This window comes from Agelaius phoeniceus, chromosome 2 (assembly GCF_051311805.1).
Source record: "Agelaius phoeniceus isolate bAgePho1 chromosome 2, bAgePho1.hap1, whole genome shotgun sequence".
NCBI classification, from domain to species: Eukaryota; Metazoa; Chordata; class Aves; order Passeriformes; family Icteridae; genus Agelaius; species Agelaius phoeniceus.
In genome coordinates, this window is record NC_135266.1 from 57,758,581 (window position 1) to 57,784,111 (window position 25,531).

Here is a 25,531-nt window from a genome sequence, read left to right on the forward strand (position 1 = left end):
TTAGTGTGGAAACAAGACAAATCCCCTTTTAATTCTTGTTATTAATGAAGATTTGTCCAAAAGCTTTATTGTGTCTTCAGTGAAAGCCTCATGCTTGGGAAATGCATAGGCTTACCATTGCAGCTGGAGTACTTAGAGGTATTATTCCTCAGGGACTCGCAGTACCATCTCAGGTTCCAGAGAGGCCTTGTGGGAGCCCATCTGCTGCTGCATCACATCGTGTCACATTCCACTCTGACACAGAAGGACCATTGCTGTGAGCCTGGGTGTGGAGGGCAGTGCTTGCCACCAGCTCCATCCTGGATCCTGACCTTTGTTACAGAGTTGTGCTGAGCAGCGCCAGCTTGCTCTGAAGAGTGTAGAAATCCTGAGTAGGCATATGTAGGCTCAGGACTCTTTACACAGGACACTGAGCATTAGTCTCACTGTCTTTTCGTTCATTTAAGGTTTTCATTCATGGTCAGCATGACAATGCCTGAACTCAGAAGAGAGGAATGCTGTGCATGGCTGTTGTGAATGGCATGAGGAAAGGGATGGAGACTGAGTGCAATAATTTCACAAAAGTTAACCATTCCAATTTTGTACCTTCTCAGCCACAGCTGATTTGCTGAAGTATCGTTTATCAAATAGAAAAAGTTGAATGCTGCACAAAATCCCTTGCCATACTTTATGGTTGGAAGTATTTGGTTCAAGGGCTCACAAGTTTCGGTTCAAGATTTGGTTCAAGATTCACACCATCTTTACTTTTGGCATTCCTTTGGAGGCACTTTTGAGCAATTTTTGCTTATCCATACTTTTGGAATCTGCCTTTTTTCTTGAATATACACCTGCTGAATACTCAACTAAGTGAAACCACTTTGTCAAGGTAAAGGCTTCGTATGAGCTGTCCAAATTTTAGTGCTCTATAAGAGACATAGCTAATATAAACTGAATGGCTTTTGGTTTTTGTTCTTTATTGACAACCTCAGTACAGGATTTTTTTGTCAGAAATGTCTGTCTCTGAGTCCAAACCAATCCATTTCGAAGTCTAAGTTATAATCAAATCTTTTATTATCTTTGTGTCTGTCAATGTTCTATCAGATAATGTGCTGTTGGGAGCTTGTGCCTGACCAAAGTACAACATTAATAAATAGCCTATCTGTGCTTCCTGTGGTTTGAGCCAGCATTGTGGAGTGCGCAGGCTGAGCTACAAAAGGAATGTGGTAAAGAAAAAAACACCCAAATACTCACAAGATTATAAAAAGAACGACTCAAATTATGAGGGAGAGAAATCTTACGAAGGTTTTCTTGATGAAATTACTTTCTTCACTGCATGAAAATTAGAGAAACCCTAGATCCAAGCCCCTTTAATACCCCAAAAAAGACTCTTGCCACCACAGGAAGTCAATTATCTCCATGGTAACCAAAACAAACAGTGAATATTGCTTTAGCAGCCACAAAGAATAAAAATTGCATCTAAAATTAATTTATGTCTTGGGATCAGACACTTGAGATGAGAGAACTGGTCCATAAAGTACCCCATAGGAGGTAGTAAAAGGTAAAGAAAGTCACTCCCTTTGAAGAGCACAGGGAGCTGTGCTTGGGGTACAGAAATTTGCTTTCTTGCTTTTTAAAAGAATACTGTCAATGTGTCCGTATTTGCATGCATGCTCCCTTAACTTCCCTCTATATTTCCCCTTATTTTTGGCAAAGGTTTGGCAATAGTTGCCTGAAAAGACAATTACCTCATAATCTCCCTTGCTACGCAGAAGAATCTCTTCTATATTGCATTAATTAATTTGGGAGGAATTAATTTATTCTCATTTCCTTCCTTGTGTAAAAAATGCATAGAATTTGTTTAATAAATATTTCAGTGGAATAAAGAAAAAGAGAATTAAAACTTGGAACAATATAAAATTTCCTTTACATTTATAAAGTGTGAAGGCAAGCTCAATATAATAACCAGTAAGGTGAATCAAAGTAGGGAAAAGGCCACAAAAATCATGTGATTTCCATGTAACAGTGCAGCTAATCTGGATATTTGTGTACTTGCAGCCAGTACTGTATTTCTCTTTAGAATCTTCCTTTTCTACCGCTGCAGGACAAAGTGTTTTGGCTTTGAAAACAATTGTATGGATATATCTGAGATATTGTCTGTATAGATGGGCTTTGGTTTGTGCTGCATAGCCTAGGGAATAGCATCCTTATCCAAAGTGCCTTCAGTCATTGACATTTAGGAAGACCTAGCTAAGGTGAGGTCATTCATCACATATACCATTTCTGTCATTAGTCACTAAGCAGCTCTGTTAGCCACAGCCAGAGAGAGTCTGAGTGAGCCTCTGCTGCTAGGGCATGTCTCATGTTCTTACAGTAAGCATAAATAATGCCCAGAGTCTCAAAATGCTCCAAGTCTGACATCTGCTACTACAACACCTCAATAAGTGAATTTTCAGAAACCTTTTTCTCAGGTCGACCTGCTGTGTAGTGAGTGCCTTGAAAGTCTGTCCCTTTGCCTGAATTTTTGTATAATTTTCCTTATTTGTGTATTATGAAAAGTGTAATTTAGCTCTGTCTTAAAAGTGTGTTTTCCCCAACACCCTACCCCTCCTTGCCTTCTTTTATCCCCTTTAAAAATATAGTATTGTGACATTTGAATTGGTAAAAAACCACCACAAAAATCTTTGGACCATTACTGAGACATAGCAAAAAGAGCCTGGAAAAGTACACAGACAGGCAAGAATTGCTGTTATTTAAGTTAAATAAGTCTTGCCACATCTTTTAGGTTTTGCTGTGAATTATCGTCTTATCTGCATTATAGTATAATGCAAAGAAAAAAGCTAGTAAAGAATTTTGATCCATATGCTTTCCAGAGCCGATGACATTTTCTTCAATTTAACAAAACAAGAAAGTGGAAGAGGATTTCTTGCCATTTAGATATTATTGCCAATTATTAAATGATGAAAGGACATTACAGCCAGCTCTAAAATGTCCCCAAAGGGAAGAGTCTGTGCTTGGTCCATTTTTTCCTTTTGTTAATTTATTAAAAATTGAAAAGAAAACTGTCGTATTAGAAATATTTTGAAATTATGGTCTGTGGGCTAAAGTTGATTGCAGTCACTAAAAATAACTCAGAACACCTTTTCCTCTTAGCTGTAAAGATTCATCTTCTGGCCTGGCTGGCCAGTTAATAAGTGCAGCCAGACATGACAAATCTGAGCCTTAGCTCCCTTTTTCATTCATTAAATTTCATTAAAGAAAATGCAGACATTTAAAATAAAGTCCTGCTGTCACTTTAGCAATTTCTTCCATGGAAAAGGGATTCTGTGTGACTGCAAAACGTGCCCATGAGATAATTCTTTTCCCAAGTAATTTGAAGTTTAGACTTCCAGCTGTATTTGTCAGAACTCATTGGGACTGACAAAAGCAGGGCAGGCTGGTGGCCATTGCTTTGAGACCAAAACCATGAGGCTATGTGTGACATACCTGTTGTGAATAGTCCCTAGTACATTCTAGTTCCCAGACTGTGCCCAGGAGCTCTTTCAAAACGAGGGAATTTGCATTGCCTAAAATCGTGCCAGGCAAAGTCTGAGCAAACACCACCAGTGGTCTTGCCTGGAAGGGGTTCTGTGCGTTACTCACCTCGTTAGCACACATCAGTCCCCACTGTGGGTACCTATTCCTGAGTGAAAATTCATCTCTTTTTCTACTCTGATTAAAGAAGGAGTAAAAATGGCCAGTCAGGATCACTTGCCTACATTTTAGAGGGCTGAATCCAGAGGAGGTAAATATAATTCCTACAGATACTTAATGTGTTCAAAACATTTTCTTCAGATGTTATTTTATACTTATCACAAAATATCCACACAGGACCTCAGAAAGGAGAAGAAAAAATTTTTAGACAAACTGATGTGAAAACATCTTACAATATACTCTGTCTTGGGTCATCCAGGAAACCTAGATTAGAATAAAATCATGTGTAGTAAGAGAAAACAAATGAAGGAAACTCTTATATAATGATTATATTTATTGAATAAGGACAACATGTTACAGTATAGTTACTAACATAATCCATATTCTAGATTTAAAAAAAACAAAACAGAGTGTGGACCATGTTAGTAACTGTACTGTAAATATTATTTCAGCGCTTTAAAGATGAGATGTACAATTTATTAATCAGACCTTGAACAATGTTCTGTTCTAGAGCCTTAAGTATTTTAAAAGTTATTGATAAGAAATCTGTTCAAATCATCTCCTACATGCTCAATGTAACTCGACCTTTTTGTAACACTGCAGGACTCTTGTTCAGTGTTATCTAACAAGCCTTGGAAAATCCTTAAATATAAAATGCAGAACCGTGAAAAGGAAATACAACGTTGTAAATAGGAAAAAAAAAAGAGAAAAATTTAGAACATGGACACATATCTTTACACTAGGAAGGGGTTAAAATCTGGATGATATGAGAAGACACAGTAAACAAACCAGGAAAATTAGGAAACTTGGACAAAATTAATGTATTTCAAAAAAGATAATGAATGAGTAGAATAAATTACCAGTAAAGGCAATTGAAACAAAGATTATAAATAAAATATGAAATATAAAGTATAAATGAGGTTGGAAGACATAGATTTATTTCCTAAGAAAGAGGAAAGTGAATGATCACACAGGGAAAAGAGGGGAAAGTGTGAAGGTGAGACTAATATGTTAGAAATGAAAGGTTGCAATTGCTTTCAATAATTTACTTTTCATACTTCACTGAAGTAATTATTAAAGATAATTTATAATATGTAATTAAGAAACAGTAGTCAAGAGGATTTTATTTTTTTCCTTGTGATTTAGAAAGACCCCTTGACAAAATGGAAAATCAAGGAGGGCAGCAGCACAAATAAAGATCATTATGTATAAGTTAAACATGTGGTACTTTACCAGGAGAAGTTACAATGTAAATATTTAAAGAGAACAGAAGAATGTGAGGGCTCCCAACATAAAATAAAGGGGAATAATAAATACCCTGCAAGTTTGAAAGGTCAAAAGTCTCTCAGACACAGATTAAATTTTCATGGTGTTTTTGCTAGAAATATGACTGTGTTCCCATTACAGAACCATGACCTCAATTAATTTGTGTTCTAAATAAAGGAAAAGCAATATAGAACAGGCTTTTTATTGTTGCAAAATAAAAATAAGTATGCTAAGAATCTTCTATACGCAACAGACAATTTATAAAACTTTATGAATATTAAGTTTTTCCTCAATTCTTTTTGCACTTTGAATGTCACAATCTTTAGGAGTAGGAAGATTTGCCATGAAGCATCTGCAAATGTCCAATAGAAAACCACACTAATTTTTTTAAAATTATTTTGTAGTTAAAGAGAACAATAACACTATGCAAGGATATACAGCATCATTTCAAATAAGAGAAAACAGGGATCTAACACTGAAATAACCTGACTTCAGTGGGATGGTTCCTGTGTATAAGGATACTTTTGTTCTAATCCAGGTAGTGTTGCTGCCTTGGGCAATACATTGCAGAAGACAAAGAATTTCACTATTGCAGTCAGTGCTGCAATACTAAGACATCAAGAACACTAACCTCAGCCAAATCTTTTAAAGTTGATGTTTTTTAGCTCAGTGTTTTGGCTTTCTCAAGGGCATATCCCTTTTAATGCTAATTTATTTGCAGTCTTTTATCTCCATAGGAAGAATCAATGCCATTTAATACTCAAACCTCCTGGAGGGGAAACAGCAGAAGCTGGGTTAGGTAAAGTCCAGAATGAACTTTCAATCAGCATAGCATGAAAATATACAAAGACCCTGAATTAATTTCTGCCTCCTCACAACTGGTAGCCCACAGCCCGAAAATTACTTTTCTCTGGCAACATTTTCTTCAAAAGAAATGTGTAACAGTCCAGTGTCTTCCCTGCTCCTGCACGGTCCTGTGCTTACCAGCCATTTCACTCTGACAGAAAGGAGTAATAGGGTGGCTCTCTTGTAAATGTGAGTGACCCAGTGGAGATCGCTGGGCTAAGCTAGCAAGGCAGGGGCACAACTGAGATTCCTTTACTAGCCCAGTGGTTTGAAAGGAAGCCTATCACATACAGCAAGGACTACAGCAGTAAAAGTTGAAACTAGAGTTTGCAGGTGACATTCCAGAACTGGAAATGGTATGGTCTGGCAGCATTGAGTTACACATGTTTTGCCATAGGTGTTCATTGGCACATATATATAATGATTCAAATAATGAGAAGTAGAATGGGAATATTTCCAAATGCTAGATTCAGCTTAGTGGGAGTATTTTGTAAAGGCTGCCTTTACAGACAGTGGAGGGGAGCAGCTTGATAATTGCAAGCATCTAAAATTAGATTTTTATTCTGAATCAACTACAGAAGGAATCACTCTTTTAAATGGCTGTAAACAAAACCTACACAGGCCACTTTTGATAATGCAAAAGATAGACTTGTGAATACTTTATGCAGTCTCCTCCTTAAGTCTCATAATTTGGGTATCTTGGCTATAGCTTTGGGTTTTATTTACTCTGTTGTCATGCATTATTTATTGAAGGAGAGCACTCATTGTGCTGTTGAATTCCTTGGAAATAATTTTCAATTTTAAGCACTTGACCTATAAAGGCTTTTCAGGCCAGCAGGGTTTTGGTAGTGGAGGGCTACAGGGGTGGATTCTATGAGAAGTTGCAGGAAGCTTCTGCCTACATCCAGTGAAGCCAGTGCCAGCCGGGTCCATGAAAGACCCACTGCTGGCCAAGGCTGAGCCCATCAGCCATGGTGGCGGCACCTGTGGGATAACAGACTATGGGGGGAAAGCTGCAGAAATACAGCCAGAGAATATGTGAGAGGAGCAGCCCTGCAGACACCCAGGCCAGTGAAGAAGAAGTGAGAGGCAGGAGGTGCTCCAGGGGCTGGAGCTGAGGTTGCCCTGCAGACCATGGTGAGGCAGGATGTGCCCCTGCAGCCCATGGAGTTCAGTTGGAGCAGATGTCCACCTGTGGCCCATGAAGGACCCCACAGTGAAGGAGGCTGCACCTCCATGGGAAGCCTGTGCCTGTTCCTGGCAGGACCTGTGGGCTCATGCAGAGAGGAGCTCACTCTGGAGCACATTTACTGACAGGACTTATGACTCCATGGGGGACCTACTGGAGCAGCCTGTTCCTGAAGGGCTGCACCCTGGAAGGGACCAATGATGGGGCAGTTTGTGAAGAACTGCAGCCCATGGGAAGGACTCACATTGAAGAAGTTTGTGGAGGACTGTCTCCTGTGGGAGCGACCCCACACTGGAGCAGGGGATGGGTGTGTGGAGTCCTTCAACCAAGGAGGAAGAAGCAGCAGAGAAACTGTGATGAAAAGTCTTAGGATGAACTGCTGAAGTGTCCAGTGTCTGTGTGAAAGGGTTTTGCATTGTCTGTAGTAAAAAAGCTTTGGTAACAATATAGTTAACACTGTTGTTATATAGAATAACTCTGTAGTTGTTTTCTATTAAAAAAACCCCAAAAACAAACAAACAAACTCAAACCAAAGCTAAACAAAAAGTGAAAAAATGGTGGAAAAAATACCATTATAGTATGAGGAAATTCTGATTATTGTAGTGGTGTGCCTTAGGATAAGATGTAATATACCATACTATTTCCATATACTGTCAATAAAAGGAAATCTCGCTGATTATCTCAGATATAAATGTTTGTTTCTTACCACTTGAAGCAAACCCAAAAGTCCACCTGCATGTGGTGTAAGGAAGGCCTGTTTGCAGATCCTTGTCTCTGACTCTGCTTACGGGCTCATCCAGTGTTTATAACTTTAGTCTTACTGTTCTTGAGACAAGACCTTTGTTTCATTCCTGGCTGGGAAACCCACCAAGATCTATGTATTTTTAATTTGAATGTAAATACACTGGTTGAAAGGTGTGTTGTAGGAGAGTCTGTACTCTTTACACTAATAACACTCTTGTCATGCTCACTAATCCTTCCTTTCATTCTGCCAGAAGTCTTTCCTATGCAAATCAAGTCACAGGAGCACTTTAACATGTAAATCACAATCTGCCTCACATGTGAGGAATTGATGTATTTTAAATTCCTTGTCTGTGGGGAAGTAATGAATGGTACTTATTTAATATAGACTACTAGACTAGGTGCATCTCCAGTACTTAGTAGCACTCTGTACCAACTCTAATATAGTGCTCGTGGTTTTGAGAACACGAAAGAGAAGGACGAAAAATCGATGCTAAATGTATTTATTTTCCTCTTTTCATCAGTAGTAATGTTGATAAAACATTTAGTGGTCTAGGATTTTTGCTGAGAATATGGTACTGTTCTTTCATTGTGGAGTGAATGCTTACTTCTAGAGGAAAATGTTACTGAATACTTATATGTAACTGAATCTAAAACTTTTCACATTAAAAAATGAAAAATAGAAAATTGGTCAAGTCAGAAGAGAGCTGATTCGCTAAATGACAATATGGTATCTGCAAATCAGAGGCAGAAAAAGTTAGAGAAGCTAAATTTGTGAAATTTAACCATGTAGAAATTATCAATTCTGAATAATATGCAACCTGGTGTATAAAAGGAATGAGAAAAAATATATGACCCATTTTTTTTTTGGTGAAAATTTAAGTGAACTTCAGAAGAAGGTGGGAGTTTGTGAGGGGAAAAATACCCAATACTGAAACTGGTATCAAAATGCTGTGGAGTGTACTTATCAGAGAAGGGTCACAGATCCTGTGATGTATATGTGACCATATCAATATGAATGTATTATGCTAAAGATACCAAAGATAATTTGTCTAAAAGATAGAATTTTTCTTTACCAGAAAAAATAGAAGGTTTGTTTCAATTTGATTTAAGTCAAAAACTGTAATTTAACCTAGTGATTTAACATATGATAAAGTCTTTGCATGCTTTGTTCTAGCCATTTTCTCTGTTTGCAGTGTGGTCTATTCTATTTTTAATAGTTAAGAATTCATTTCTACCTAAATTTGTATGTCATTCTGCATTCCCTATCTGTTTACACTGAAGAATGACACATGGAATGAGGTTAGTTTTAGAAAGATGAGATTTTTATTGGTGAAGAACATAGTTAGACCTACAGGGTTTACCATTACAGAGAATATAAATATTTAGGCACATTTTGTGGTGCAGAATTGTAAGTTAACTTTTTTCAGCACTTAAAATGTAAAGATATCCTTTAAAAAAATGCACACCAAAATCAACAATGTGACTTTTCTGAAGTTTTCCTTTTATCTTTTATCTGAAGACAAAAGTGTGATGCAGTGCTGTTGAGTAGATCAGAAAACCATTTACAAGTGGAAAGAATCTGATATACCATGCTTGGAAGGCTGGAAGAATTAAAAGTATTTAACAGGTTCTGAGAAGCATTATGCTCAAACCATCTGAGAAGGAAATTAAGTCCATGTAAAAGTAAAATCCAGATCATCTTTGGAATTATATCTATATCTATCTATCTATCGATCTATATGTACATATATATGTTTAAATGAATAATTTTACCATTTTCCCCTATGCCTTCTTCCTCTACCTAAAATATGGAAATAGTCCCCCTCATCTGTTAGTGGTATGTAACCAAACCCACAATACTTAATTTTCAGATCTTCTCTAATTTTCCAGACTAAGAAAACATAATGAATTTTTTCAGAAACACTTTGAGAAATGAGAACCAGTTCACTGAATGTAAGTGTAGAATATGAAGGACTACATCCAAGTAAGTAATATCCCTTTATGAAGAGAAATAGGTGTTTTCAGGGCATGAATCATCTGTTTCTAAAGTAGGTCAAAAGATTTGTGCCTTCAAATGCCCATTTTTCTTCTTTGACTAAAAATGGAATTTCAGTTGAATGACTAAAATGATTCAGACAACATAGGTGTCTAAAATGAGGTGAAAAGCGTATTGCCCATAATTATTTCAACGAAATTATTAATTTGAAAAACACTTTTATAAAGGTGAAGTTGCATTATCATCTCTCACTTGCATTGCAAGTATGTGCAAGTACATAAAACATTTTTCTGTTGGGCTACAGCATATTTTAAAATTACTAGTCAAAACAATGAAATTTTAAATTATTAGGTCGGATAAATTATTATATTAATCATTCTCTAAAGCCTTCTCTGGTACAAAGGCTTTTTCCCCCATTTGGCTAAAAATGAAATGCAGAACGTACATCTCTCTCGCTCTCTTTCTCTCACACATACAGTACTCTTTCTGAAATTGTTTGAACTTGCACAGACAGCTGACCAGTTGTTCCTGTTTCTTTGCTCTTATAGGAGACATGCTTGAGATTTTTACCTCCTCCCTCTTTTCTCCATGTAGCAGCTTTACATAGATGAATGTGAGCAAACAGAATCCTCAAAGACCATCTTTTCTTCTCTGACCTCTGTGGTCTAGTGGCATTTTCCATAGATTGAATAGTTGCTTTAGCCTTCCTTTGTAATCACTAGTGAGAAATAGGTGTTTTAAGGCATTATTAAATTAAATATTAAATTCCTGTAGGTGAATCAGTCCTGAGAAGTACCTTCTTATTCATTGGAAAGAAACTTAATATGCCAATCTCAATGGTGAGGCAACTATACATTTCTCACCAAAAATGATCCAAGGAGCAAACTTTTGAACAGGAATTAGTGCTATCTATGTTCTTGGCTCTGTATTTGAGTCAGGTTTCCCTTGCCAGAGAGACAGAACATGTACAGGACTGAATAGGAGTTGGGCCCAATGTCAATTAGTCTTGGGAGCCAGGACTTGTTTTCTTACTTTGGCCTACACATGAATGTTTACTTAACAGATTGTCTGCATTTAGTCAAAAGAATCCCACTTAAGGTCTTTCATTGTATTTATAGTATCCTGGACAACAAGGCAATGTCAAAATTGCTTAGTTTCCCAGAGCAAAAAAAAAAAAAAGAAAAAGTCAATTCACTCTGACAAGCCTCTGGGGAATTTTTGTGTGATATCCTAAATTCATACACTACTACTACCCTAGATTAAGCCTATCTTAAAATATGGTATCTATAAGGAACAGACCTTTCTTTGCCTCAGTAATTGCAAGCATGGGGAAAACCAGAAAGAAATGCAAGACTGAAGTAAACCAAAGACATTTAGTGAGATGGAATGGTTGTTGTATGTGTGATGTATGATTAAGAAATAACTTGGAAAAATGATTGTTAGGGTACAAATAAATTCACAGTTGCCGAGTTTTGGCTGCTCCTGGCATGACATTTTCCCCTCTCTTTAATATGCCAGTTCATACAGAGCTGTGATTAAGTAATAAAATGCATGGCATCTTCAAATAAACAGCTCGAGGACAAACGTGGCATCCAGTGGAAATTTAAACTTTGGTTGTGATGCAGTAGTTAGAAATGTTAGAGAATCATACCTTCGTACATTGCAGTACTGTAGATAGTAATCTCATTTTTTTTTCTCTTTATGTGCCATCCTACTCTTGCGATGTATGCCAATTTCTTAATTTAACATTTTTACAGTACTTCTCTGGCGCTGACTGATTCTGTTTAGTTAGATGCTTCTTAAAAGCACAATAAGATGATATTTTGTGCCCTTTTCCCTAACATTTATGGCAAAGTTATAATGTTAGTAATCCACTGTTTTTCCACAGTTATTTAGTGTTTTTTCCCTTTTGCTGTAAAACAGAGCTGAAAAAGATTTGATAATCCCCCTGAGAAAGGTATTTTTTGCCTTCCATTAGAATTCTTCAGAGTTTGACTTTATTAGGATACCTGTTTCATGTTAAATGCATAATGCTTTTTAAAAGTAATTTGAAAAAGTTGCTATGAACGTTTTCAATTTTCTTGCAGAGATGTTCACACTCCTGTGTATCCAAAACGAGAGTGAAAAACACAGTGGTGAATTTTCATTCCATTCTCTTCTAGGCAAATCCTAACTGCTTGCAAAGATACCTAAAAGAAATGCTGTGGCTTTAGAAACCATTTAAAGGATCTTTTGTAGGTCAGTTGTAGTGTATGAAAAGGTGGTGACAGTATAAAGGAGTGACCTTTATTTATGATCTTTAAATGCTCTTGATATTTTCAAAATAAGTTTCACAGTTTCAGTGATCTGGTGGAAGGGTTTTGTTTTGTTTTATTTTGTTTTGTTTTGCTTTGTTTGCTAGTGTTTGAAGGTTTAGAAAATATAAGGTCAATAAGGGACTTGTTCTGACTCTGTACCCCTTCATTTCTGCTGATATGAGCGGTATTGAGGCTTCTGCCCTTTATAGTAAATAGGGTTGGGTTTTTAAGAGCACAGTATAGCATGCACAAAATTTTTGAGCCTGTGTTTTTCATGTTTACATCTTTAAAATATAATATGCTGTATACTCTCCAAAAGACACAGAGGGCAAAGAAAATGCCATCCAAATAAATGCATGCCAAAGTATATTTACAAGATCCTTCAAAACCATGCTCTAGTGTTTTTGTTTATCTCTTCTTTAGATAAATTCACTTTGTGTCTGCTTATATACACGTATGAATTGTTAAGGAAAAGAAGTGTGTGAGAACTTTGTTTCTGTTGTCACAGTTTGATGTCTAGTCATAAGTCCATAAATCTTATCTAGTTTTGATTTTATTTGTTGGGTTTCTAAAAATCATTGTACAATGAGAATATATGTGTTCGTACATATTTACTTATCTGTGTATATTTTAGTAAGGGGATTATTTTGCCTGGGCCAGCTGGAGGACACCTGCTTGTCAACATGAGAATGTCTCTGCACCTCTTTGCTGCCAGCATGGTGTTAGAGTGGATTTCTGTGGAAATAAGCTCTTTACTGTATTCATATTTGCCAGGTCTCAAATGATTCAATAATAGTATCACCTTATGTAGCTTGGAACAACTATGCCATTTTTGGGTGAACAAAGTGCTATTGCATTAATAAAACCAGCAAAAGTGCTGTTCATTATATTTTAACAAATGAAGAATTTAAAATCCATCAGATTGTCATGTGTGAGACAATAACGTCATTTACATATTAAAATGCCCCTGTGGGTGGATTGCCATTGAAAAGATCATTACATAGTAGGGCTGTTTTTCCCCTTCATCAAAATCTCTTTTAAAATGTCTCTTAGAGAAACAAGTGAAGTGAAAACTGTCTTGATTATATATCTCATTTCATTTCTCTTGTCTTTAAAAATCAGAGAAGTTGAAAGCACAATGAAAAAGAAACAAAAAAGAAACCTTAAGAAATAGGAGTAAAAATCCCTGACAGACTGAAAACAGTTATGGAAAGAGGAGGGAAAAGGTGGAGCAGAGGAAGAGAGGAATGTATTCTGAGTTTATCAATACATGACTTGAGTTTGCACAAGCAGAATAGGCCTAAAAAAATTTATGTCAAAACCCAAACTAGAATGATTGTTCCAAGATCAGCTACTGTCATGTGTACAAGGTCAACAAAAGAGAACCTATTTATTCTACAAAAAAAATCAATTCTAGGAGTGCATTTTTCTTCTCTGCTGATCTATTAAAAGTACAAGAACAATAAAATAGCGTGGTAGACAAAAAAGGACTAAAGTATGTAATCTGTAGTCCTACAGCATGTAGAAGACTTTGACTGAAAGAAGTTTTTGGTGTAGCAATCAGTCATGCATCTCAGATTTTGTACTCTCATAATTGCAGAATGACTGCTTTTGCCTGACATATAAATGCTAACACTGACAGTTCTTGGAGTTAGAATTTCCATCTGTAAAACATACCCACAGATATGGATGTCTGCATGCAAGTTTAGTCCTTGGACCTCCATAGAACTGATGCTACAAAAGTGTAGACAAGTGCTTACACATCTAAACAAATGTCCATGCATGTCTTTTAGACAAAAGAAGATAATAATTTGAAAATTAGACAATGAAGACCTACATTTTCTCACAGATTTACTTCATGGCAACACTGCACACACTGGTGAATTTTGATTGTCAGTATGGCTGCAATGTTTTGTTTGGTGTGGGGTTTTTTGTATGGCTGTTTTTGTTTGTTTGTTTGGTTGGTTTTTTTTGGTTTTTTTTCCCCTTTCACAGAACAGGCTGCAGTGCCTTTTCTGTGATTTACATCCACTTCCTCTGATGAAGCCATACAATGATGTTTTGCAGAATGAAGCTTGAAGAATTTCCTAAACTGTAGCCTATGGTCTGCCTATGACTTGCATCAAAGTCTCGCTTTTTCTATATAGATTGCTGCTGCTGACATAATCCAACCCTCTTGTTTTTCTTTTCTCCTTATAGATCATACTAAAAAGAAAAAAAAATAGGATTTGAGATAACAATTTACTAACGTTATGGTCTGATGAAAATGATGGCCACTGTATAATCATTAGTTAGTTGTTAGTGGTCAATGTGAACAGAGGGTGGTCCATGAGACAGATTCAATCTTTAAACACATTCTAAAAAGAAGTTTCTGGAAACTTTATCTTTTAAAAATTAAATTGAAGCTGACAAAATGTCTCTGTGCTGGCTGCCACAAATTCCTAAAGCCTCTAGCTGCTGATATAGAGATTTTTTTGAGATTGTATATTCTTGAGGCAAGTTTAATAAAAACATTCTGGTTTTGTATAATCAATCTTTTTGTCTGTGTGTTTGCTCTGATCCAAAACCTATTAAAGTCAATTAGAGTGACTGTGTAAATGAAATGATGCAATGATAATGTAGGAGTCATTGTGCTGTGACTTGCATTAAGCTCTAAGCCAGCTTCTTGTAACTCAGCTATTTCCATAAACCTCAGCAGATTTGGACTGACCGAGTGATCATTCAGTTAATGAAAATGTCATACTCTATCTGTTGATAAACCCCTCTGTGAAATAGTTTCTAATAGTAGAGAGGATTTTCCATGTCTTTTCCTCTAAAATTCCTTTTGTTTGTTGATAGTGGTCTGTATCAAGTAGCACTGATATTTGACCTGTTATGAAGTGAAAATTATACTTAATATTAAAATTATTATTGATATAATATTGATGACATAAGAAATGAATAAATCTTTATTATACTGCTTTGGCTTAGGTCATTAATACTTGACATAAATTCTGTCGAGTACATACTTAGGGAAAACTGGGGTTTTTTTGCCTCCCATTTTAAAGAAAATAATACTTAATTTAAATTGGCTGTTCCTATTTTAAAATCTGACATTTCCTCTTAGGAGAAAACATGATATATACATGGATGGAGAAAGAAAAAATAGAAGTTAATAAGAAGTGGATTATGAAGATGGATGTCAATTAATTTGCTAAAAGATTGCAAGCATGTGTGACAAGATCACTGCTACTGTCACAGGGTTTCAAGGATTTTAAAAATATTTTGTTTTTGTTTGTTTGTTTTTATTTTTTCCAATGTGGTACAGTCAAATGTTTTTCTGTTGGTTTAGCATTGATTTTAACGTGAAATTAAAATGTTGAGAAGGTAGAAGAGTAAATGGCAAAACTGGAACACAGAAGATTGATAGAACAATAGAAAAAAAGATAGGGAGTGCTAGAAAGAAGGCTGTTTCCATTTGTTTTTAGGGAACATACTGAAAGAAATTATGTTATTTGGTTTTCCCTCTTAGTTTATTCTATAACTGTTGTTTAGTTACCGAGAAAGGAGCAAAAACCAAAAAGCAGAAAACAGCATTGTTATCTTGGGGTACTAACAAGGACTGAAATTCCCTAAAATGTAAGAATGAGAAATAAGATGCCAAAAGAATTAATAAATGCTTTTTTAAAATAGACACACAATTTTTCTCTCAGAACTATCCATCAGATCAAGAATGCAATAGTGTAAGAGTTGTGTGAATGCATGCACCCATCCCACTGTAACAGCCCTGTGGTCTTGGTGCTCCAGCAGTCCTGTAACTGTGCCTGGACATGTGTCCATGTAGTTAACAGTCCTAATTCAATAACCTCCCTTTTTATTTGTTTCATCCAATTTTTTGGGTTTTCTTTCAATAACAGTTTTACTCCTGTCATGTAATTTTCTAAAATGGAATTTATTATCACAATTGTGATTTCTTTTTTTTTTTTAAAGCAAAAGTGCTTTAATTGGCTCCCATGAAAGTAAAGTTAGCCCCAATCTTCATATACTCAGAAATTGAAAATTATTATATTTTCAAATCTTTCTGTGATCTTCAGCCTAGCTACAGTTCACTTCAACCTGCTTAGGACTTCTAACTCACTGTTCTTCAAATACAAAGATCAAAAAGGGTTGCAAGCAGCTGTTACTCATGTCACATACTTCAGATAAGGAAAAGTTAAATATTTGGTCTGAGCTAGATGCTACACTATTGAGCCAACACACTTGGTCTCCAAAGTGTCTTCTCTCATTCCAAAACGTTTAGGCCTGTTGTTCTGAATGTAATTTTTAATAGAGAGTTTATTCTCTTTAAGAAGGATTATTTTTCTTCTTTAGCTCTGAAATCAAGCTTCAGTTAGATGCATGTTTCTTAGGTAGCTACATCTAAGTGAGAAATCCCATTGCTCAGGAAGGATTTGAGGGAGCATGTATCTACCATAAAGCATCAATATTGCTTTGAATAAGATTCCTCATAATTTCCCAGTCAGGAGATTTTCCCTCAGTGTTGTAATTGCCACAGGAAAAAAATTCCTGAGAATTATCAGCCAGAGGCAGAAGCTAAGGAGCACCTTGCAGCACCTTAGAGTCCTATTTCTTGTCCATGGAAAGCACAAGTTTCAGTCTCTTTCAAATATTTTTATAAATTACCTTTAAGAGATTATAGGGTACCATTGGAAGTACAAAAAATATTAGAACAAAAAATATTGGAACAAGACAGTAAGCTGTATTTTTCTTTCGGTAATCTTATTTCACACTGGGTAAGATTGAGTGCTGCTAGCAAAGCTTCTGCCTTTACTATGACCACCTTCTGCTCATCTAGTACTGCTGCTGTGCTAATACTAGGGGGGTCACTCATTCATTCCTTTAATAAACATCCTGTCTGAGCAGGAAAAACAAGGGCCACAGTACATATTCTATATTATTTAAATTTATCTTTATAATCTTACTTACATTTGCCTGTTATCAAGGAAATGGCATGAAAATGAAGACACAAGCAAAATATGCCAAAGCTTCAAAATTTGAGTCAGGACATTTTTTGGCAATGTAGCAAATTTGGACTAATTATTGTGCAGTGCCAAAGGCATTCTCGTCAAAAGCATGATGAAATTCTATCCTCCCACATTCCCATTAATTTACTTTTACCTCTGCATAGCTTCTGCTAATGTGACTGTGATTCTGTTTCAACAGAATATGAAAAAAACCCTGACCAACACTACCTCAGGAGAAATTATTGAAGTTTTTCTGCAAAACTCTTCAAAATTTTTAGTGTATGTATAGAATATATATGGTCAGAATTGCAACATCTTCGAAAGTGACTGTTGCCTTCACTGAGATAGGATAAAATTTTGTGGGGGAGTTAGATGTATCCCAGTCTTTTTCATATATCTTCCTTTAGGGGCACTGGGGGTCCTGGGAGGGCAAAGAAGGGACATTCCATACATCTAACAATTCTGACTGGTGTTTATTTCTGTAGGATCCTCAGAGAACCACAGAATACCAGATTAAAAGTCACACCAAGGATCATCTGGTCCAAGTCTTCTTGGCAAAAGTGTGATCCAAACAAGATGACCCAGGACCCTGTCCAGCTGAATCTTAAAAGTGTTGGGTGTTGGGGAATCCACCACTTCCATCGACAGTCAATTCCAATAGCTGATTGTTCTAATTGAGAAAAATTTTCCTTTTGTTTTAAATTGGAATCTCTCCAGGAGGAACTTGTACCCATTACACCTCACCTTTTCCCTATGACTCCTTGTAAAAAGAGACTCACCATTTGAAGATGTTTTTTTGCTTCTTCTCATCTTGAGACACAGCTAAGGAATGTTTCTTACTGTTTTGTTTTATTCCCCAGTTGCTTGCAATGGGTTGCCAATTTGGACCCCTCCCTGGGGTCTGTTTAAAGCCAACCTCACCAAGATGGCCAGTCCTGCTACCACAGGCTAAGATAGGTAAAAATAAAAGACTATTGTTTCTGCTTTTTGGCATGGAAACCAAGTTTAATTTGCTCCTATATAATATTTGTCATGCAGAAGAAAACATATAACAATTAAGTTAGCATGCTCGAATAGAGAAGAAAGAAGCAGGGAAAAAAAAAAGAAAATATATATACCTAAAAAATACCTCCCCTGAGTTCATATATTTTTAAGCATCACACTTAGTAATAAAATAAAGATTTTCATTTTACTTGTCTCCTAATCAGCCATCAGAAGAAACTCCCAGAAGCTTTTGTGTTGAAATTCAAAGGCTTCATGGGCTGCTGAAGCTGCACATACTTCTGTAGAAGATAGGAATTATATGCCTTACAAGCCAAGATTTTGCTGGTGCCAACTGGGGCAAGCTGTACAGTTGCTGTGTGAGATATCTGTAATAAAATTTTACTCACCTAGGGGGACAGCTGAACCACAGGTTTCCATCCTTCTTCTGTCGCTGTTGCTGTGTGTGTGATCTCTAGTGCATCATTTTTTCTGTTGACATAAACATAGCTTACCAAAGAAGTGTCTTCAGTAAATATTTTAGAGCAGGCTAATACAGTTTCTATCTCAGTGCTTCTTTAGAATTGAGTTCCAGGCTTCTGAGTGACACCAAAGAAAACAAAACCATTTTGTTTCAGTGAATGAAATAAATGAAATACACTAATTGTATGAAACTCAAATAGTGGCAGCTGAGGTTTCCTCACACCTCACACCCTCCTTAATTTTCTTTTGAGGGAAGACTTCACAGCAGCAATTTTAGATGTGCAGCTGAAGCACAAGGGTAATTTCATTTGACTGTTGAAATAAAACAGCACTGACACATACTTGGGTGGAAAAGCATAGAGGGAGATTGTAACCATACTGAGGCTATCTCACTTAAAATATAGAATTCCTCTGCCAACAAACAAGCAAAGAAAAATTTTTGATTTGCTGCACTGTACTTAAAATCAAAGTCTTTCTTGGATTTTATGGATTTAACCTCTTACGTCATTGTAAGCCAGTTTTAATTTACCAAAATGGCCTCTGAACTCTAAGGAGCTGGAAGATAGGATGCAATTTGTGACAGCTAAATAACTTACACAATTTCTCAGCTTTTCAAGAAAATCTACACAGACACATATCTCAAACTGTTTTTACTTTTAGGCATTCTAAAGATAGATGGAATGATAATGACTTACATGTATCATCACAGTTTTCATACAGAAAGATTAAAAATATATGTCATAAAATGAACATATAAAATAGCTTAAAAAAGGGCAGGCCCATAGTCACATCTCTATTATAAATTCAGTAAGTGCTAAACACTGACCACCGCTACAAAAAATGCATAATGGAGAGTAGAGAAGAATATTGTATCTAATTGAAAAACTGCAGCAGGGAAATCTGGTTTGTGTTTAATTACTCACACTGAAATTTTTCTCAGTTCTACCCCGGTTCTGATGCAGCCCTCATCCAGGCAATATGTGAGTATATTCCAGAAGATCATTAATTGATGTAATTAGCATTTGTCACATCTTTTTCTCACTCCTTTCTTTCAAGTGGAAAATTATCTGAAGTTTTTTGACCTAGGAAGATGCATATACTTTATAATTTATGCCTGAGAAGCCATGGATATTTGTGATTGAAAATAAGATCAAGTGAACTCTTCCAGGATTTGAAATGGCAGCCGCTGAATTCAGGTAATGATCACAGAATCTGGGAATTTTTTCTGTGCTTTGAGAGGGGATCACAGACAGCTTTATACAAACATATTGTGTTCCAGACTAGAGCTGCTGTTTTGCTTCCTGGTTGGTTTGGCTCTGTGCTTGTTTTGTGTGTTTGTCTTGTTTTCAAGCACTGTTTCCTTATTTACAGTAGCATAGGATTGTCACTGTGCAATAATGCAGTAAGATTCATTGGTGTTTACCTCAGAGGAATATATGAACTATGGATAATCACAGAGGCTAGCAGAATTCAGCAATGCTATCAATTGTCAGTATAACAGAATAATAATAAGAGAATAGAATGACTGTATATTGCTATTTTTATTTTACTTTTAGGTTCATGTTACGACGTCCTTTATAGATCTAAGAGTTTTTGAAGAGACTTTCATATTTAACTATATTGCCTTACACCATTTTCATTAGTAACTAAAAACTCCCAATTTACTGGCATAGAATGGTTAATTGTAAGAATTTCCTCATTGCCAAGAGAATATTTTATTTTTTACTTTATCTTTAGTTTGTCATTGGATGTATGTGACTGTGAGGAATCTATCAAGAAAAGTGAAACTAATTATTACCTTTTCTCCCCTAACATGGTAATTTGAGAAGCTAGTGATGAAGCACTGGAAAAGAAAATGAGAAATTGAAGAGGGCTGCTGGAGGATACAAAGTGATATCAGCCAGATCTGGAAAGAAAGCCTTGAAAAATAGATTTTATGAGATAAACGGAGTAACATGAGATGAAAAAGATCTCATTAATCTCTCATGTTTTTCTCTCTTTACAGATTGAGCACTAAAACAGAAATAATGCAGCTGTTTTGAGATCAGCAGTTTTGTTGCAAATAGAAGTCTGAGGAAACAGTTCAGTGAGCACCAGAGTGTTATAGGGATAAGGATGCAGATTCTCCCTCAGCTCAGCTTTTCAAACCATTCCAGCCTACTGTGATTGTTCTTGAAAGGATAAGAGAGGCAGGACTCCCAGACCCATAAATCATTTAGGAAAGTCTGTTGTATTAAATTTAAAAAGGAGGAAAAAAAACCCCAGTCCCTCTGTTGCAGTAATTCTCCTCCATTGTTGATTTACTGTATTCTTCCTTTAGGATGAGTCCTGCATGCTGTTTGGAATTTGACCATTTGATGGAATGTACCATAGGGATGATTTTCCTTTGTGTTTAGAAAAACAATGCAAAAAATTACAAAATTTTTCATTATTTTTTAATCTAATAAATATTAGATTAGTAGTGGTAAAAGTTGCAATTCCTTTAAGATCACATTTGAAATTTCTACACTGTTTTAGAATTTTGCCTTTAATTGTAGTTTCAAAGGTCAAGGAGAAACTAAGGGTGGATATAGACACTCTGATGATATTGGCTAAATTGTGAATACCTATTCAACTGTAATCTTCTAAAGTGGATTGAGATGTCCTTCAAACTGCCCCCTCTCTTCTACTCTTGCTCTGCAGTTACCCTCGGAGCCATCCAGACTTTAAGATTCTCAAAATCAAAGCTGATCAAAACCACCTTATCCCTCTCCACTAATTCAGTGTCTGCACTGTCTGTTCCTTACCTCAAAGACATGTAATACTTCTGCAATAGAAATTATCACTGCCTGTTCTGCTCTGAACTGTAGCACCATGATGTTGTTGACAACCAAAGGTACAGGTTTTTAGCATGTTTAGAGGATGTCTGATTATAATGGCACAGTCTGAACCTGCTCTAGCAGGCCAGATGAGAGACGTGATGTGTTCTGTGAGTTAGCTCTTCTGTCTCTGTATTGCTACTGTTGGAACATCTACAGCTGCAATAGACCTTGGGTGTTGATTTTGAACTGGAAGGCTTCAATGGTCCTTTCTACTTGCATTTTAGCAGACTGCATCCAGGGTTCTCAAATGAAGACTGAATTTTGGGGTGGAGAAATTTCAATAGTCTTGGACCTTTTATCATGCAAGTAAGCTCACACTTTGTGCTAGTGAGAGACATAAGTCAGTATATTTTCTATTTAATGCTCCCCAAAGTTGTGTTACAGTGGTTTCTAGGTGAGGAGGCACATCTGTATATTGTAATTGTGAACTGGTTTTGGCTTGATCTGTGAAATACAGTATGGACCCAGATAAGACAAAGAGTAAGATCCCTTCTGGATGTGAATTGTAAAGCCTATGTTGTCTCATGGAAGGAGAGCAAGAAAAAGGATAATCATGTGCAGAAATTGTGTGAAGAAAAAAAGTCTAAAAGGCAAGGAGTTAATGAAATTGTGAGAGACATAAACAAAGGAAATGCATTTTAAGAATTGTCAGATTTTGAAATAGATTTTCACCAAGAAATGTAAGATTTCTTGAACAAGAAATGCTGTATCACATTTAATTCAGAGAATTTAATGTATAATTTTCTTTCTTGTCCACTAGTTTCAGGTATTTTCTCTATAGACATTTGAATGAATACAAAATATGTCATTCATTTCAATCGGAGAGACACAAGAGACAGCTGCTTCAATGCTCCTCTCTTTTAAAAAGAACAACTCTGATGCAGATTCTCGTCTGGCAAGCATATCATCATTCTTAAATGGTGTTATCACACTCATCCTCTCCTTTCCCCTTTATATGGATCTTTAGAATAGACAGAATGTTTTAACCTTTGGAATTTATCACAATGGCTGTTCTTGCCTTATCAATTCTAGTGGGCTGAACTCTCTGTATCTGCATGGAGATCTTTCCTGTCTTCTTGCTTTTCTCACATTTCAAGAAGCCTGTCTTGTTGCAAAACTCTTGTTAGAAGACAAATATAAATGTTTTTGGGTTTCTAATCTGAAAAAGAAATGGCCACACTCTCCGGGAATTAAAATTAAGTCTCCAAAGGAAATAATTCTCCTTTAGAAAATCCAGATGTCTAAAGAAAGATTATTATCTCTGACATGATCCCATCCCTACCATGCCATTTACTGTTTTTCTTTTCTCTTTGGATTTGATCATATTTCTGCCAGAACATTTAGTTTTATTTAAATGCAATGACACAAACATTGCTAATCTGGTTTCCCTTCATTCGTTTGTGTACTTGCTGTCAACAATGGTTTTATCAGCCATCAAAATCTAATTGAAATGGCAGTGCTGCATGTAGTCATCCAATAATTACAAAATAAATAGACTGAACTTTCAAATGCATTTAAAAAAAAAAACCCTAAAGTGACATAAACAGAATCAGGTAATTAAAGAGCTCCCTCTATGATTTTTAATTCTTTTAAAATGCATATTTACCTGAAGACATCACTTCTAAGCTCCAGAGGTAAGTTACTATGCCTTGTTTCTGTATTTCTAAAAGAAGACTGGCTGGATGGAGTTAATTTGGAAAATTGTTCTAGTAAATAGTACAAAAAAGCACTTCATCATCATACCACCAAACTGCAGTAATACACACATGACAGTTAATAATAGATTATAAAAAGCAGTGCCCTTTATCATCTGAACACCAAATCTTTAGAGGCTTGCAAATAGAACAGCCTGTTCAGTGATTGTAGAAATGTGACGTCAAAGGCCTGCTTCTTATTTGAAATGTCTTCATGTTACTCTAGATACTCCACGCCCTATCTTTGAAAAAATCAGGGCTGTGCATTGTGGTACACAGACAACAGAGTTTTGCCTTAATGGAAGCTATACAGCAGTATTATATTTAAACTTTTGGAAGAAAGGGTAACAGAGCTCTCAAAATAAGCCCTGGTCATGAATGTGCACATATATATATATAGTCCTATGATGGGTTGGCATAGCAACTATTTCTTAGAACTCTGTTGCTGCCTAAGTAAACAGCTAAAGCACCGAGAATGTCTCAGCTAAGCTGTGCCCGTCTGTAGTACCAGCATGTGCTGTACACAAACGTCTCCTTCCAAAGATGTGGATATTCCAGTGCTGCTCATTTATGCTGCCATTGTTGTCAGTGTTTTTATCAAAAACCCTAATTTTATTACTGATCTCATGATGCAATTTATCTAAAGATTCTATTTTTTTTCAGTTCTGAACTAAGATTGACATAAATAGTCTCACCCTGGACACTTTTTTTTATGCACTTAATTTGTATAATTTTGATGGCATATTTTTCTGAATGCCAGCAAAAGCTAAATGTGATCATAAATTAGTCATGGCAATCACTTAAATGATCAGCATACCAGATTGTACATATCATGAAAAGCTATTCCATAATTCAGTCTTTTTATTCGCATTTGTGGCCATTTTTATTAATTGTGTCACCCTAACATGTTTTTTAAATGCTAATCACTTAGGCTGGTAGCATTTCTTAACTGCAAAACATACCTTTAAATGTATATCATCTGATCCTGAAAAACAATTGAAGCTTGTGATCCTTTAAATAAAGATACATTTATGAATAGTTTCTACTGAGTTTACAAAATGATTCTTTAAATTGGTTAATAATTTATAATGAAGTCTAACTGATTCGTATGTGTCTTATAATCAGTTCAAACACCTATCAACATGGTTATAATTATCTGCAGCAGATGGTTCTAATGTCCATAATATACTGGTAAACTATTAATAAATACTGTATAGATGGCAATAATCTGCTCATTAGAAGTTACTATTGATAGATACAAGCTCCCTACTATTCTGTTCGAATCTTTAAAAAAATGACAAACCATTTTAGTTAATAAACCTTTGCAAACCATTTATCCATTTCTAATGAATGAAAGAATGTTTCAATTAGTAAATTCTAAGTGTCTGATTCCCAGCATGGAATGTTAGATTCTCTTTGATGTGGTTTCCCTGAACATTTTTCTCTGCACCTGTCTCCCTAGTGAATTTGACAATTCATGCCATCAAGGCTCAATAACACACTCTCCTCTCCTTGTGCTTTAATTTTTCTCTCCTAGGATCCTCTTAACAGTGTTTTGTGCTTTAATTTTTCTTTCCTAGGATCTTTTTAACAGTGCTCTTCTTTCTCCTGCTTAGAAAGGTGCAATTCATGGGCAAAAGCCCTCACATCCCACCTGAGAGCATTTGGGCACAGAGGAGGGTAGGGAACCAAAATTGTTTTGCTCCTTCTCTGATGTATTTATATATTCTACAAGATACAATGCCTAAAATGCATCACTACAGCATTGAGAGTGACTACAGTATTGTTTTGTGGAGGGATTTGTCTCACTTCACATTAGTCCTTCCTAGTCTCTTTCAGTAAATGGCCTCTGAAGTCAGTGGGGAGAAATAAGCATCTCTGAATAGGCACATGAGATCTTGGGAGAGGTGTCATAGTAGATTTGCTGAATCAGCCTCTGGAATGGTTTAGTTCTCAAGCTTCTGCTGACTATGGAAAGAAGTTGGCAACATGCTTTGGCTGCATACCAAATTCTAGATAATTGAAATTAAGTGATGTGAATATGCCACTTGTGTGTGCTTCAGCTATAGGTTAAAAATCCTAAATTATGTGTAAAGTATCTATGCACCTATATGTGCACCAGGTATCAAAACTTCCATTGGAGTTGATAGTGGCCTGTCAACACACCAGTCTGGAGACTGAAGAATAGCTATCCTCTGTAAAACAGGCAGATCTATTCCTCCAGATGAACAGTCTTGGGATTTCCTTGGCTGAGTTGGCTATATTTCCAGTGATTGTAATAGGATTTTGTGCTTCTACGATACGTGCATTTTCAAACACGAAACATTAACTGAAAGGATCTGAAATTTGTCACTCATGTCCAAATAGCCTTCTACAATGAAGAAATAATCTATGTTGACTTGCAAACAAAATGCCAAGTTATAGTTATGGCTGTGTTTTTTTCCAAAGCCTGCTGAGACGCGGTGTGACTTCATTGTCTTTTGCCCAATACCACCCTAAAAA

The 25,531-nt window shown here is 36.1% G+C and overlaps 1 long non-coding RNA gene across 1 annotated transcript in view; it reads left to right on the plus strand.

Annotated features, from left to right (window-relative positions):
- The first annotated feature begins 19,212 nt into the window (after nucleotides 1–19,212).
- The window catches only part of LOC143693347 (uncharacterized), an 88,239-nt gene continuing 81,920 nt past the window's right edge, over nucleotides 19,213–25,531 (plus strand). Inside the window, exons 1-3 of the long non-coding RNA XR_013180904.1 lie at nucleotides 19,213–19,454; nucleotides 19,531–19,670; nucleotides 21,560–21,641. This is a non-coding gene — a long non-coding RNA (uncharacterized LOC143693347). The remainder of the gene's footprint in view (nucleotides 19,455–19,530; nucleotides 19,671–21,559; nucleotides 21,642–25,531) is intronic.